This window comes from Sturnira hondurensis, unplaced genomic scaffold (genome assembly GCF_014824575.4).
Source record: "Sturnira hondurensis isolate 20B ecotype Veracruz unplaced genomic scaffold, ASM1482457v3 Scaffold0007578, whole genome shotgun sequence".
NCBI lineage: Eukaryota > Metazoa > Chordata > Mammalia > Chiroptera > Phyllostomidae > Sturnira > Sturnira hondurensis.
Window position 1 is genome coordinate 1430139 of NW_028080209.1, and position 11387 is coordinate 1441525.

Genomic DNA, 11387 nt, shown 5'->3' on the forward strand with positions numbered 1-11387 from the left:
TGGCTCATTGGGGTTAGACAGTCTGGGTGCTGTGGTGGCTGCTCCAGTGAGCAGCAGGCCCTTCCCTCCAACTCACAAGCTTTGGACCAAGGTCCTGTGTGAGCCCTTTAGTTCTGAGTCCAGCTCAGGTTCCAGGGAGGGTACCTGTCCACACACCTGCCTCACACGCACACTAGCTCCTGCTCCATCTCATTGGCTGCCTCTCCGGGTTTCTCGTCTCCAACCATCCTTTGTTCCCTCCCTCACCCCGTCTCACAGCCTAGTCTGGAGTAGCTACATCTGCTAGGTCCGTCTCCACAGACGTCAGGCACTCTCTCTTTTCTTTCCCCTGGGAACTTAATCCACTTGAACCATCCTGTGTCCAGTAGACCCAAGGTCATAGTTAGTGACCAGAGGACTGAGTGTCGGTGCCCTGATAACAGAAATGCAATCCACTCCTCAAGGGCTAAACTCTCTCTGGGAAAGAGGAGGAAAGGAGTGAGGAAGGGTAGTGAGAAGCTAGGGTTATTCCTTAGCAAGTGGAACAGGGCAACTGAGACGGACAGCTGAGCAGACTATCTGGGGAGTTCACAGCCAGAAGGTCACCTCCCTGGAGACAACATCTAGGCCTCAGTTGTATTTCAGCTCCATGGCCAGAAAAGCCCCCAAACCAGGTGGGCGACACCAGGACCAGCTGCAATGACTAATGACCCCTCCTGAAGGGACACACCTGGAGAACCGATGAACATCCTGCTGCAGCCCTCCCCAGAGACCTCCCCCAAGATTCCCACCTGCTGGAGAGAGAGAAAACCCTCAAGACAAAGGACCCAGCTCAAGCTCTCCCTCTGGGGACCATGCCTGCATCTTCCCCTGTCTCCTACTTTCCTACAGGCACACACCTCCTAGACTCTAAGGGACCCTGTGAGACTTGCAACCAGGGGAGCAATGGGCAGTGGCAGCTTGTCCTGCGTTAACCCCCTGGTCCTGTCTCCAAGGACCCTTTTCTCTGACTTCCCAGTGAGCTAAGGCAGCTTGCCCGAGACTCTCCAGTTGTTTCTCCTATGCTAAGCCCTCCTTTGTTTCACTGTCCCCAGCTTTAATACCCTCACAGTCACCTGGATTCATGTTGTGAAAACTTTCCTGCATAAAGTCAAGAACCCAAGCACTAGCAGTTGGCCCTAGGCAGACCCACTCAGGGCCAGGTCTCCAAGCAGTAACGAGAAGGGTGAGCCCTAGAGAGCCCAGTAGGCCACAATCTCCTGCTGAGGCCAGCTCCGCAAAGATAAGTTTTTGTCTAGCACCATCAATCAATTCTGCAATACCAGCTGGATGTCCTACAATTGAACTCGATTTTGACACTATCTACCTGGAGATAGCATCGGATCCCATGGGTTAAGGGCTCAGTCCCTCAAGACTCCCCTCCCTTTCCCCAGCCTCAGATGCCAACCACAAGTGCAGGTCTGACTGGCTGACCATCAATTGGGGGTTCCCCCACCCCTTCCTAAGGTTTGATTAGTTACCTGGAGTGGCTCACAGGATTCAGAGAGGCGCTCACCTACGTTCACCAGTTCATTATAAGGAACATTATCAAGGACACAGAGGAACAGCCAGGTGAAGAGGCACAGAAGGCGGGGTCTGGGAGTGCTGAGATCTCAGGAGCTTCAGTTTCCAAGGAGTTGGGGCCCACCTCCCTTCTCCTGCGTGGGTGTAGGAGCTCTCCCAGAAGCTCCCAGGAGCTCTCTAAACCCTGCTGTTGTTTTTTAAAGGAAGCTTTTTTACATAGGTATGATTGACGAAATCATTTGCCATTGGCGACTGAACTCGATCTCTGGCCCTTCTCCCCTTCCTGTGAGGCAGAAGGCGCTGAAAGTTTTAACCCTCCGATCATGTGTTTGGTTCCCCTGGCAGCCAGCCCCCACCTTTAGGTGCTTTTGAAAAGCCACCTCATTAACATAAACTCAGCTGTGGTAGAAAGGAAGGAGCTTTTCACAAAAGCAAGACATCCCTTTCACCTTTGTGGCTCTGGAGTTGCTTCAGGAACCAAGGACAAAAGACCAAATATTACAACAAAAGATGCTTTTGGAACCTCTGTGCCAGCAGCGGGGAAGGCCCAGCATGCATAAATCTCTACATCACGGCACCACAAGGGAGCACTCTCCTAAATGATGGGTAGGAAGTGGGGAGGGTCAGGGGCCAGAGTGCCTCCCCACCCATTCTGGTAAGAAGGAGGGCCCAGGGGTCAGGGAGAGCTCCGGCGGGGTGCTCAGGAGCCAGCAGAAAGGGGATGCTGACATCAAGCCTCAGCTTGCCAGCCTGGCACCGCCTTCGTCTCCACGCCATCACCACACCGCCTTCTCCTCGGAGCTTGAGTGACAGGCCCTGTGTGACAGGCCCCGCCCCCGCCCCGGGCAGTCTCACTGTCATCCCTGCCTGGCGTTTCAGTTTGCTGATTTAACATTCCCCCAGAACACAGAGTTGGTTTTCTCCCCCCACTTAATTTCCTAAGGTTTGTCTCTTCATTGTTTTTTTCTCCTTAAAAGAATAAAGCCAAAGGCAAGCACCTGTCTTTTGTGCTTCCAGCTGAAATTTTGCAGCTGGTGGTGATGAAAGAGGTGGGGGAGGCGAAGGAGGTGCATTTGGGTGAAGGGATGTGAAGGAACAGGACTCTGAAGCCTGCTGAGGATGGGGAGCCCTGCCTCTGGGACAAGCACCCCTGGAAGATGCCGGGCCTGGGGGAGGGTGCTCCCTTGTGGGAAGCAGCCCAGGGCCCAGGGCTGTGCAGACAACACTCAGGCTCTGCTGGCCCAGAAGGCTGGATTAGAGTCACCACAGCTGCCTGCAGTGTGGCCTGGGCACCTACTAGACGTGGGATCAGGCCCCTCAACCCTCCCACCCCTTCAGCAGGGAAAGTGGAGCAAGTAAGAGGATTGTGGGCTGCTGGGTCAAAGGACAGAGACTGTAGGGATAGGAAAGAGCTTGGCCATGTTCTAGAAACTGATAGGTGAGCAGGGGAGTGAACCCCCAGGTGGAGTGGGGGGGTGTGTTTGAGTAAACTGGGATGAAGAGGAGGAGGCAGGAGCTGGATCACACAGCACCTGAAAGCTATCCATGAAAATTTACCATGCTTTGGCTTTCCAGTGCCCACCCTTTTCTCTTTTGGGGCACACAGTGGGAAGCCAGAGGGCCAGAAGCTCTCTCATTTGGCTAGGATATGGCAACTCACCTAGGTTGGCCAACTGCTTCTTCCTGCCCAGGCCTTTGAGTCTCAAGAAGCTGAAGTCAGGCTCCCTCTGGTTTCTCACGAGGGATGTGGGGCTAGTGGCCTCGGACATAGTCTGTCTGGCTACTCCTGCCAAAATATGCTTCTTGCCCATTTTCTAAGACTAAAGTCTCCTGGTATCAGGGCTCTGATGGGGCCCCGATGTTCTCCAGCAGAGCCTTTTTCCCCCAAGCTAGCCAGGAATGGGTGCGGGGACATGCAAATGAGTGCACCCTCACTGACCTGGACAGGAGCCTGGATTCAAATGGGATGCCATGGAGCGGTTTCTGGCAGCAGAGGACATGGTCTGAGTTTTGTTTGTGAAGATCAGCCCAGACACTGTGTGGAGAGTGGGCGGTGGAGGGTCAAGCAAAGAAGCCCGGAGGCTATAGGCCAGGTGAGAGGAGATGGGGCGATGAAAACCAAGGACTGGAGATACATGTTTGGAGATGGATGTGGTGATAGACTGGCTCTATGGAAAACGGGATCAAGGGTGGTGTGGATATTTACTGAGGTGGAGAAGGCTGAGGGAGGAAGTGGCACGTGCTGAGCATCTGAAGTGTGAACTCCTATGTCAGTGGGGGTCAAAGCAGGAAGGAGAGCTTTGGCCAGTTCAAGAGAGGGACTGTGATGTGCAGAAGCAGTTGCAGAGGGGCTGGAAGAGCTAAACCGTGAGACGGGGAAACAACCCAGAGGTGGCCGATGGCAGGAATCTGCCCCACCCTGTGATGAAGGTTCAATGAAAAACGGTGCCAGTATCAGCCCAGGATCTGGGGCTGCTCTGTGGGAGCTGGGGTGTCGAGAGGGAACTGGAACCGTGGAGGGGACAAACTGGGGAAGCTGCAGATAAGCAGCCACTGTCAGAGACCCCACAGACCAGAGAGAGAGAAGGAATACTGTGGCTTCAGCTCCTTTCCCTCCCACTGGTCTCCAGCCAGTGGTGTCCATGGGTTGAACCCGACAGGAAGCTAGCAGGCAAGGAGCCTGGGACATGCGGTTTCCTGCGGGCCACCGCTGTGGTAGGGAGCAGAGCAGAGGAGGGCGGCAACCGGGGCAGGAGTCAGCACAGATGTCTACCAGAAATCACTGTGACGGTTTAGTCTCCTGCCAGGAGTAGTTGTATTTTTAACATGCCCTTTCCAAAGGAATAAATCCTTAAATAGGAGGTTCAGGCACCAAAGACAGGTGGTTAGAGGTGGGTCATGAGGGTCTCTTCTAGTTTCCCTGCAGAGAGTCTGGACATGACCTTTTATTCCATCCAGGACAAGTCCATTTTGGAAGTCAGAGCTGGCCTTGTTCATATTCTAAAAAAGCCATCCCACGCCACAGCTACCTTCAGCCTCTGTCTGCAGCATCCCTGTCTTTTTCTTGGAGACAGCAGACCTGTCGGAAATCTGCCCGCAGGACAGAAAGGAGGGGAACGTGATTAGCAGAGCCATGGAATGGGGATGACCGCAGCTGCTGAACATGGGGGAGGATCCTAATTACAGCTCAGAAAGGAGGGGAGAAGAGGGGAGGTAAAAGTCAATCCGAGCTGAGGTAGAGGGCGGACGCAGGAATCAGGGTTGCTCCCCGCCTCCAACACCAGCTAGGAACCCCATCCTTTCGCAAGGCAAGGCGGAGGAGTCTCTCATTGAGAGGAGGGAGACAGCAGTCAAAGAGAGAGCCCAGAGAGGAGGTCTGGTTCCCATGAGGACCAGGGAGGGCGAGGCGGGAGGGCATTCCTGTCCAGGCAAAGAGCGGGGTCTTTGGGAAAGCTCGGGCAACCCGGCCTCCCAGGGCCTCAGACTTTCTGTAGTAACCAGCTGCCTCCTTCTGCTCCAGTCTCCCGGGACTGGGCTTCCTTCCGGGCTCCGAGGCTCCCCTCTCTGCAGGAAGCCCAGTCTTGCCCAAGTTTCCCTCCAAAGTAGTTCTGGGGGTCCCTGAGGAATTCTTGCACAGCCCCCAAATCCATGATGGTGGGTCCATCAGCTTCTCAGACCTTGCGAGGGCTGTTTCCGAGCCCTGCCTGCCACCCCCTTCTGTCGAGCCTTTTTCAGGCCAGTTTCTTCCTCATCAAACCCCTTCCTTCCAAGTTGGGCAACAGGCCTAATTCTCATAATTCACAAACCCTGGCTGAGACTTGGCTCTGGAGTTAAGCAAATTCACCTGGGGCTTGGTTGGTGGTAGGGTGAAGTGGGTTAGCGGGCGTGCCTGTCCGGGGTCTGAGGGTCCATGCTGCCATGGGTGCCCCCATCCCTCTCCATCGGGGCGGCTCTCTCTGCAGCTAGGACCTCATGCCATGGCCTGCTCATGCGACAGTGCCTTTGGCCATGGCCTTGCAACCCGCGCCCAGGCCCCAACCTCTGCTGGGCAGAGAGGGGTGAGGGCACACACTGGCTTCAAAATCATGCGCATCGCATCAGATCCATCTTCCCTAGCCAAGAAGAGGAGCACCTTTATGCCCCGCCAAACCTTACTGAATTGTTTTCTCCGGAATGAAAGAACTCTCCTTCCACAGCATGCACCAGGCATCACTGACAGCTTTGACACCAAAGTTTGTTCCCACTTCTGGCCACTAAGGTTGCAGAAATATTGGGGATCAGCATGGTTAGAGCCCCTTTTCACAGGAGTAATGGAGATCATAACATCTGCCTTGCTGGGCATTTGAGCATGAAATAGATAATGGATTAAAAAGTGTGGTGCGTATGGCAGGCAGTCAATGTGGAGGCGTCTCCCCACCGCAGCCCTGACGCAAGGAGATGAGGACAGAAGGCCACACTGAGGTGCGTGGGGGGCGGGGGCTGGACGCCTCTCTCAGCTCTCTGGGCACAGGGACATGTTGGAGGGAGGCTTTTCCAGGTGGCAACGTGGGGGCATGAGAGGGTCAGACCAAGCACGGTGGGTGTGGGCCGGGTCTCGGCGCAGTGTGGTCTCTGGCGCAGAAAGCTGGGCGCAGGTCCAGGCTGTCTCCCTGCCCACCTTGCCCTCTGCCCTTTGGGCAAGGCGAAGCCGCTCTGCGTCTCACTTCCACCGCTGGAAACCTGGGCTTTTCATCCTGTCAAACCCTGCTGCACTCCTGGTTGACCTGAGACTTAATGACATATAGACACATGTGAAATATCTTCCCAGCTTGTGTCATCTCTGCCCAGGACAGGTCCAAGTATCTGACCCAGGTTCGAGTTGGCAACACCTGAATGTGGGGCAGAGCCCGGCTTTGTGGGGCCGTGCGATTGGAGGGGTCGCGGGGCCCAGTCTGTGTGTGGAGGGTCTGCAGAAACTGCTGCAGTCACGCCTGCAGAGGCACGGTGCCGTCATTGTCCCGCGGCCCTGCTGACCTTGCTCTGGGTGCAGTGACCTTGCCTTCCCTCTCTACTCCCCGAGGCTTTGCCCCGCACCGGCACACAGTGGTACTTAAAGTCTGTGAAATAAATGAATTTGTGGGTAAGAAGCCCTAGTTTAAAAATCAAGAAAATGGCGGAAGGGTAGAAAGAATTTTTTTAAAGATTTTATTTATTTATTTTTAGACAGAGGGGAAGGGAGAAAGAGAGGGAGAGAAACATTGATGTAAAAGAGAAATATTGTTTGGCCACCTCACATACGCACCCCAACCAAACCCCAACCCAGGAGGGCTCCCTGAGGAGGCACATCTAAACAGAGTGGAGAGTGTGGGGCTTAGGGACAGCTTCTCACAGGTTGTGATGGAGCTGGGGAGAGGTGAGACGGGCAAGGCCCTCCCAGAGAGTGGCTGGGGATTGGCTGCCCACCGTCCCCGCCTTCCCAGCCACCCCCCTGAGCAGCTGCTGGACCTGCACCCTGTCCTGGCGGGTCTGCTCCTGCTGGGGGCGGGGAGTGCCCACTGCTCTCCACGGCCCTCCAAGCTCTGAGCTTCGAGGCCTTAGGCCCACAGCTGTGCTCCAGCGTAAGGGTGCAGTTCAGTGCAACTGAGCAAACGTTTGTGGGGCGCCCACTGTGGGGCCCACAAGTGTACCCCAACTGATTCTCTCCTAAAGAATGGGGGAGACAGGAGGATGTGACGGGGTTTTTGGCCCGAGATTGCTCCGTGTGCTGCACTGGAGGGGGACAGGACCGGCAAACTAGAGGTACAGTTACAGTTACAGGAGAGGCAGACAAGAGGCGGGGGACTGAAGATCCCCTGCCTTTTCAAGTAGAAGGATCCATGTTTGGCACAAAAAGTCCCAACAGCTTTGAATACTGAGTGCATATGAAATAATTACTGTGAAGTGTGATATAAAGTGTGGTATATGTGTGGTATATAAAGTGTGATATATGAAGTGTGGTATTTTGGTTCTGTTCAAAAATGACGGTCCCTACCTTTTAGAGATATTTAGTGAAACGCTGGAGGGTGAAATGGTACCTGAGGGTTGATGCTGAGTGATGGAGACATGGAGCTTCGCTAGACTGTTCTCTGCATTTTTGAAATTTTCCATAATAAAAAGTTTCTTTCTAAAGCATAAAAACCAGCCTCACTTTGTTTGAGAACAACAGCTTCTAACTGCACCTTTAGCAACCTGTCGATATAGGAGATTCAACGACGAAAACCCACGGATTCAAGGGTGCTTTGGGTGAGTTTGTTGTATTAGTCACACGGGGCCGGCAGACATGTGGAAAACGGCGGTGCAAGCGTGTGGGACAGTGTGGCCACTCGCGGACTGCGTGTGGCTGGTGTGCGGAGATGTGGGAAGTCTGCACAGCTTGAAAGCTGCCTGCGACTGGGGATGTGACAGCCCTTGGCAACTGCCCTGGGTTCCTGGGAGGGGACAGGTACCCAGGGGACTCAGAGCCTCCCTGGAGGGGTGCAGAAGGGCGGTGGGCCAGCCCCTGAGGAGGACCTGCCACATCTGGTGGCCGTGTGTGGTGTGCCGTGGGAAATGGCCTCTTTTGCACCTTGTGACCCCACCCCACCTGCTGCACCGGGGCAGGCAGGTGATGCAAGTCTTCCTGGCTCTGGGCCCTCGTGGGGTTAAGATTTGGGGTCAGGTGCTGACACGCAGATCCCCCTTCCCCTCTGCTGCTGCCCTTCACAAAGCAGCGGCAGGGAGGTGATGTGGGAGTGCCTCCTCCCCCAGCCGCCCCTCGGGGCCCTCCCTTTCCTCCATTCAGGGCCTGCAGGAGCAGGTCTGCCTGCTCTCAAGGGCAGAGCTGATATTCCCTGAGAACTTCCTCAGGGGTTTAAAAATTGGACCCTGAGGAGAAGGGAGGGGGGAGAGACAGGAGGGGAAGGAATGCAGAGGTGGTAAGGGCTGGGGAGTGGGGATGGGGAGAGAAAAGCTGGAGGTAAGGCTGGTGAGAACCATCCCGTGCAGAGGGAGCCAGAAGACACAGGAGCTGGCGATGCTTCCTGCTGCCCCCAGGCCTAGAACGGCCACAGAGTGAGGTTACTCCTGATCTGGGGGGACTCCAGTGGTAGGGGCATTGCACCCCACTGTTACAGAATTGGACCCGTGGGGGGGACCCAGATACCCTTACCAAACGAGCCCCCTCCCCCAGGGTCTCTCTGTCACTGTGGGTTCTTTCCCCCCCACCCTTAGGAATTATGGCTCTCAATACCAGAGTTTGGTGAAAACAGAAGGATTTATTCAAAAGTTATACAGGTTTAGAGTAATGGTGGAATGTGGCCATTAAATCTCAAAGTCCCTTTAAAACACCCACAAACACTTTCACTCAGTCCTGCCTTCCAGGCCGGGCAGGGGGACTGTATCTCAGGAAAAGAAATAGAATTCCGAGGCTCCACTAGACTCCCGGTTGCTCCCAGTGATCTGAGCTCGGCTGGCCAGGCCTCCCGCAGTCCCCAGCAGCACCAGCTGTGTCTCTGTGACCTCCAGTTCTTCATCCAAACTCACGTGGCACCTTCTCATGGCCCACCAGTGAGAGTCCTTTCACCCCTTTCCTTCCTGCGTGGTCTTGCATGGCCCACCCTCCACCCCGCTGTGTACCTCATGGTGGCCCACCTTTAATTTAAATCCCAGCCTGGAGCCTCCTCTGTAACCCCATTTCCGACTCCTCCCACACCTGCCAGCTACACCTGCCAGCACGCCCACAGTTTCTGCCTTTCTGGGCTGCCACAGATTGTCCAGGCAGGCGTGGCCCTGTGGCGTGGAGCAAACCACCTGCAAGCTCTCACACAGGCATGGAAACCGGGGGAGCTGCCTCCCAGTTACGTCCTGGGTTAAAGTCGGGCATGCCTTTCTGGCTCCTCTCAGGCTGGAAGACCAGTCTGCTGTAATAGATCTGCAAAGTAACTGTTTTTGCACACCCGGTGTGAAGCTGGCCTGATACCCATATGCAAAACAACTCTCAATGGCCCTGCTCCATGGGTCCCATCCCACAGTGGGACTTGTGGGGGTGGGAATATCCTATATTCTTGGACACCACATATTCTGGATCCTGTTACAGATCCCCGTTTGGGGGGCCCTGCTGTACCCTGTTATACTACTTCTAAGACAGCACACCTCTGTCCACCTGGGCAATGTCCACGTGTGTTGACCTGCAGGTCTGGACAGCTGGTGCCTGTCACTGTTGTCACTTCGTTTGGAGTCTTGCCACAGAGGAGAGGTCTCTGGGCACACGGTCTGGCACAAGCAGGGCCTCTTTTCACTCTCTCTCCCCCTTACCCACTAGCGTGGGGGTGCTGAGGTTCTTGAGGTCACAGCAGAGTAGCCTCCTGAGTCCCCACTTCTAAGCCCAGCCTGTGACTGGATGGGGGGTTTCTGGAGGGGACCTGCAGCAGCCTGAGCCAGCACTCCAGGGCCAGTCCTCGGTGTCCCACTCAGGCTGGGCGATTTCACCCCGTGGAGGTCTGGCCAGCCCTGACCACCTCCCCAGACGCACTCCTGCTAAAGCTGCTCTCAGAGACCCCAAGCTAAGAGGAACTAAGCGGGTAGGGAAGCTAGATCTCCCGAGGTGCAGGGCTCCTGCACTGAGAGGGTTGGAGAGGGAGACATGGCCTTTCAGGACCTGCCTGGTCCTGGTCCTTGTCCTGTGCTCTTGCCTCGTCTTCTGTCCATTCAAACCCAACTCCTCCAGGAAGCCCTCTCTGATTTCACCAGCTGTTTCTGCCTTCCTTTTCAATGAATACCAGCTCTGCCTCATCCCCCACCCCTTGCCCCAGTGCTGTGGTACAGGAGCGTGGGAAGTATCCGCATTGAGCCCTTAACTATACATATTTTGCAAAAGAATCCTCTAGAGCAGGTTTCCAGCAGCATCTCACCCCCACCCATATGGATTATGTGCCTAGATGTGGACCAGTTGGTTTTGGCCAGGGAAATAGGGCAGGGTCACATGACAAGTGGGTGACACAGCCTGTGGCCAAGCCAGGAAACTCTGAGCACATNTTCACCCCGTGGAGGTCTGGCCAGCCCTGACCAGATGCACTCCTGCTAAAGCTGCTCTCAGAGACCCCAAGCTAAGAGGAACTAAGCGGGTAGGGAAGCTGGATCTCCCGAGGTGCAGGGCTCCTGCACTGAGAGGGTTGGAGAGGGAGACATGGCCTTTCAGGACCTGCCTGGTCCTGGTCCTTGTCCTGTGCTCTTGCCTTGTCTTCTGTCCATTCAAACCCAACTCCTCCAGGAAGCCCTCTCTGATTTTACCAGCTGTTTCTTCCTTCCTTTTCAATGAATACCAGCTCTGCCTCATCCCCCACCCCTTGCCCCAGTGCTGTGGTACAGGAGCGTGGGAAGTATCCTCATTGAGCCCTTAACTATACATATTTTGCAAAAGAATCCTCTAGAGCAGGTTTCCAGCAGCATCTCACCCCCACCCATATGGATTATGTGCCTAGATGTGGACCAGTTGGTTTTGGCCAGGGAAATAGGGCAGGGTCACATGACAAGTGGGTGACACAGCCTGTGGCCAAGCCAGGAAACTCTGAGCACATCCATCCCTTCTCCCTTTCCCTTCCTGAGGCCAGGCATCTACAAGGGGCCTTCTCCACACCCACTCCCCCACTGTCTCCCGACCCAGGACCCATCACCCCTCTCTGTCCTGCCTCCTCCCAGGGCTCCAGCCTCTCTTCTCTGCTCAGTCTCACCCAGTCCGCCTGCTGGGCTCCCAAGATGCCCTTGTGAAACACACAGCAGAGGGCCTCATCTTTCTCCTGTAGAACTTGGAGGGCTCTCCGTGAAGTCACAGACACTTCGCTCCGCAGACA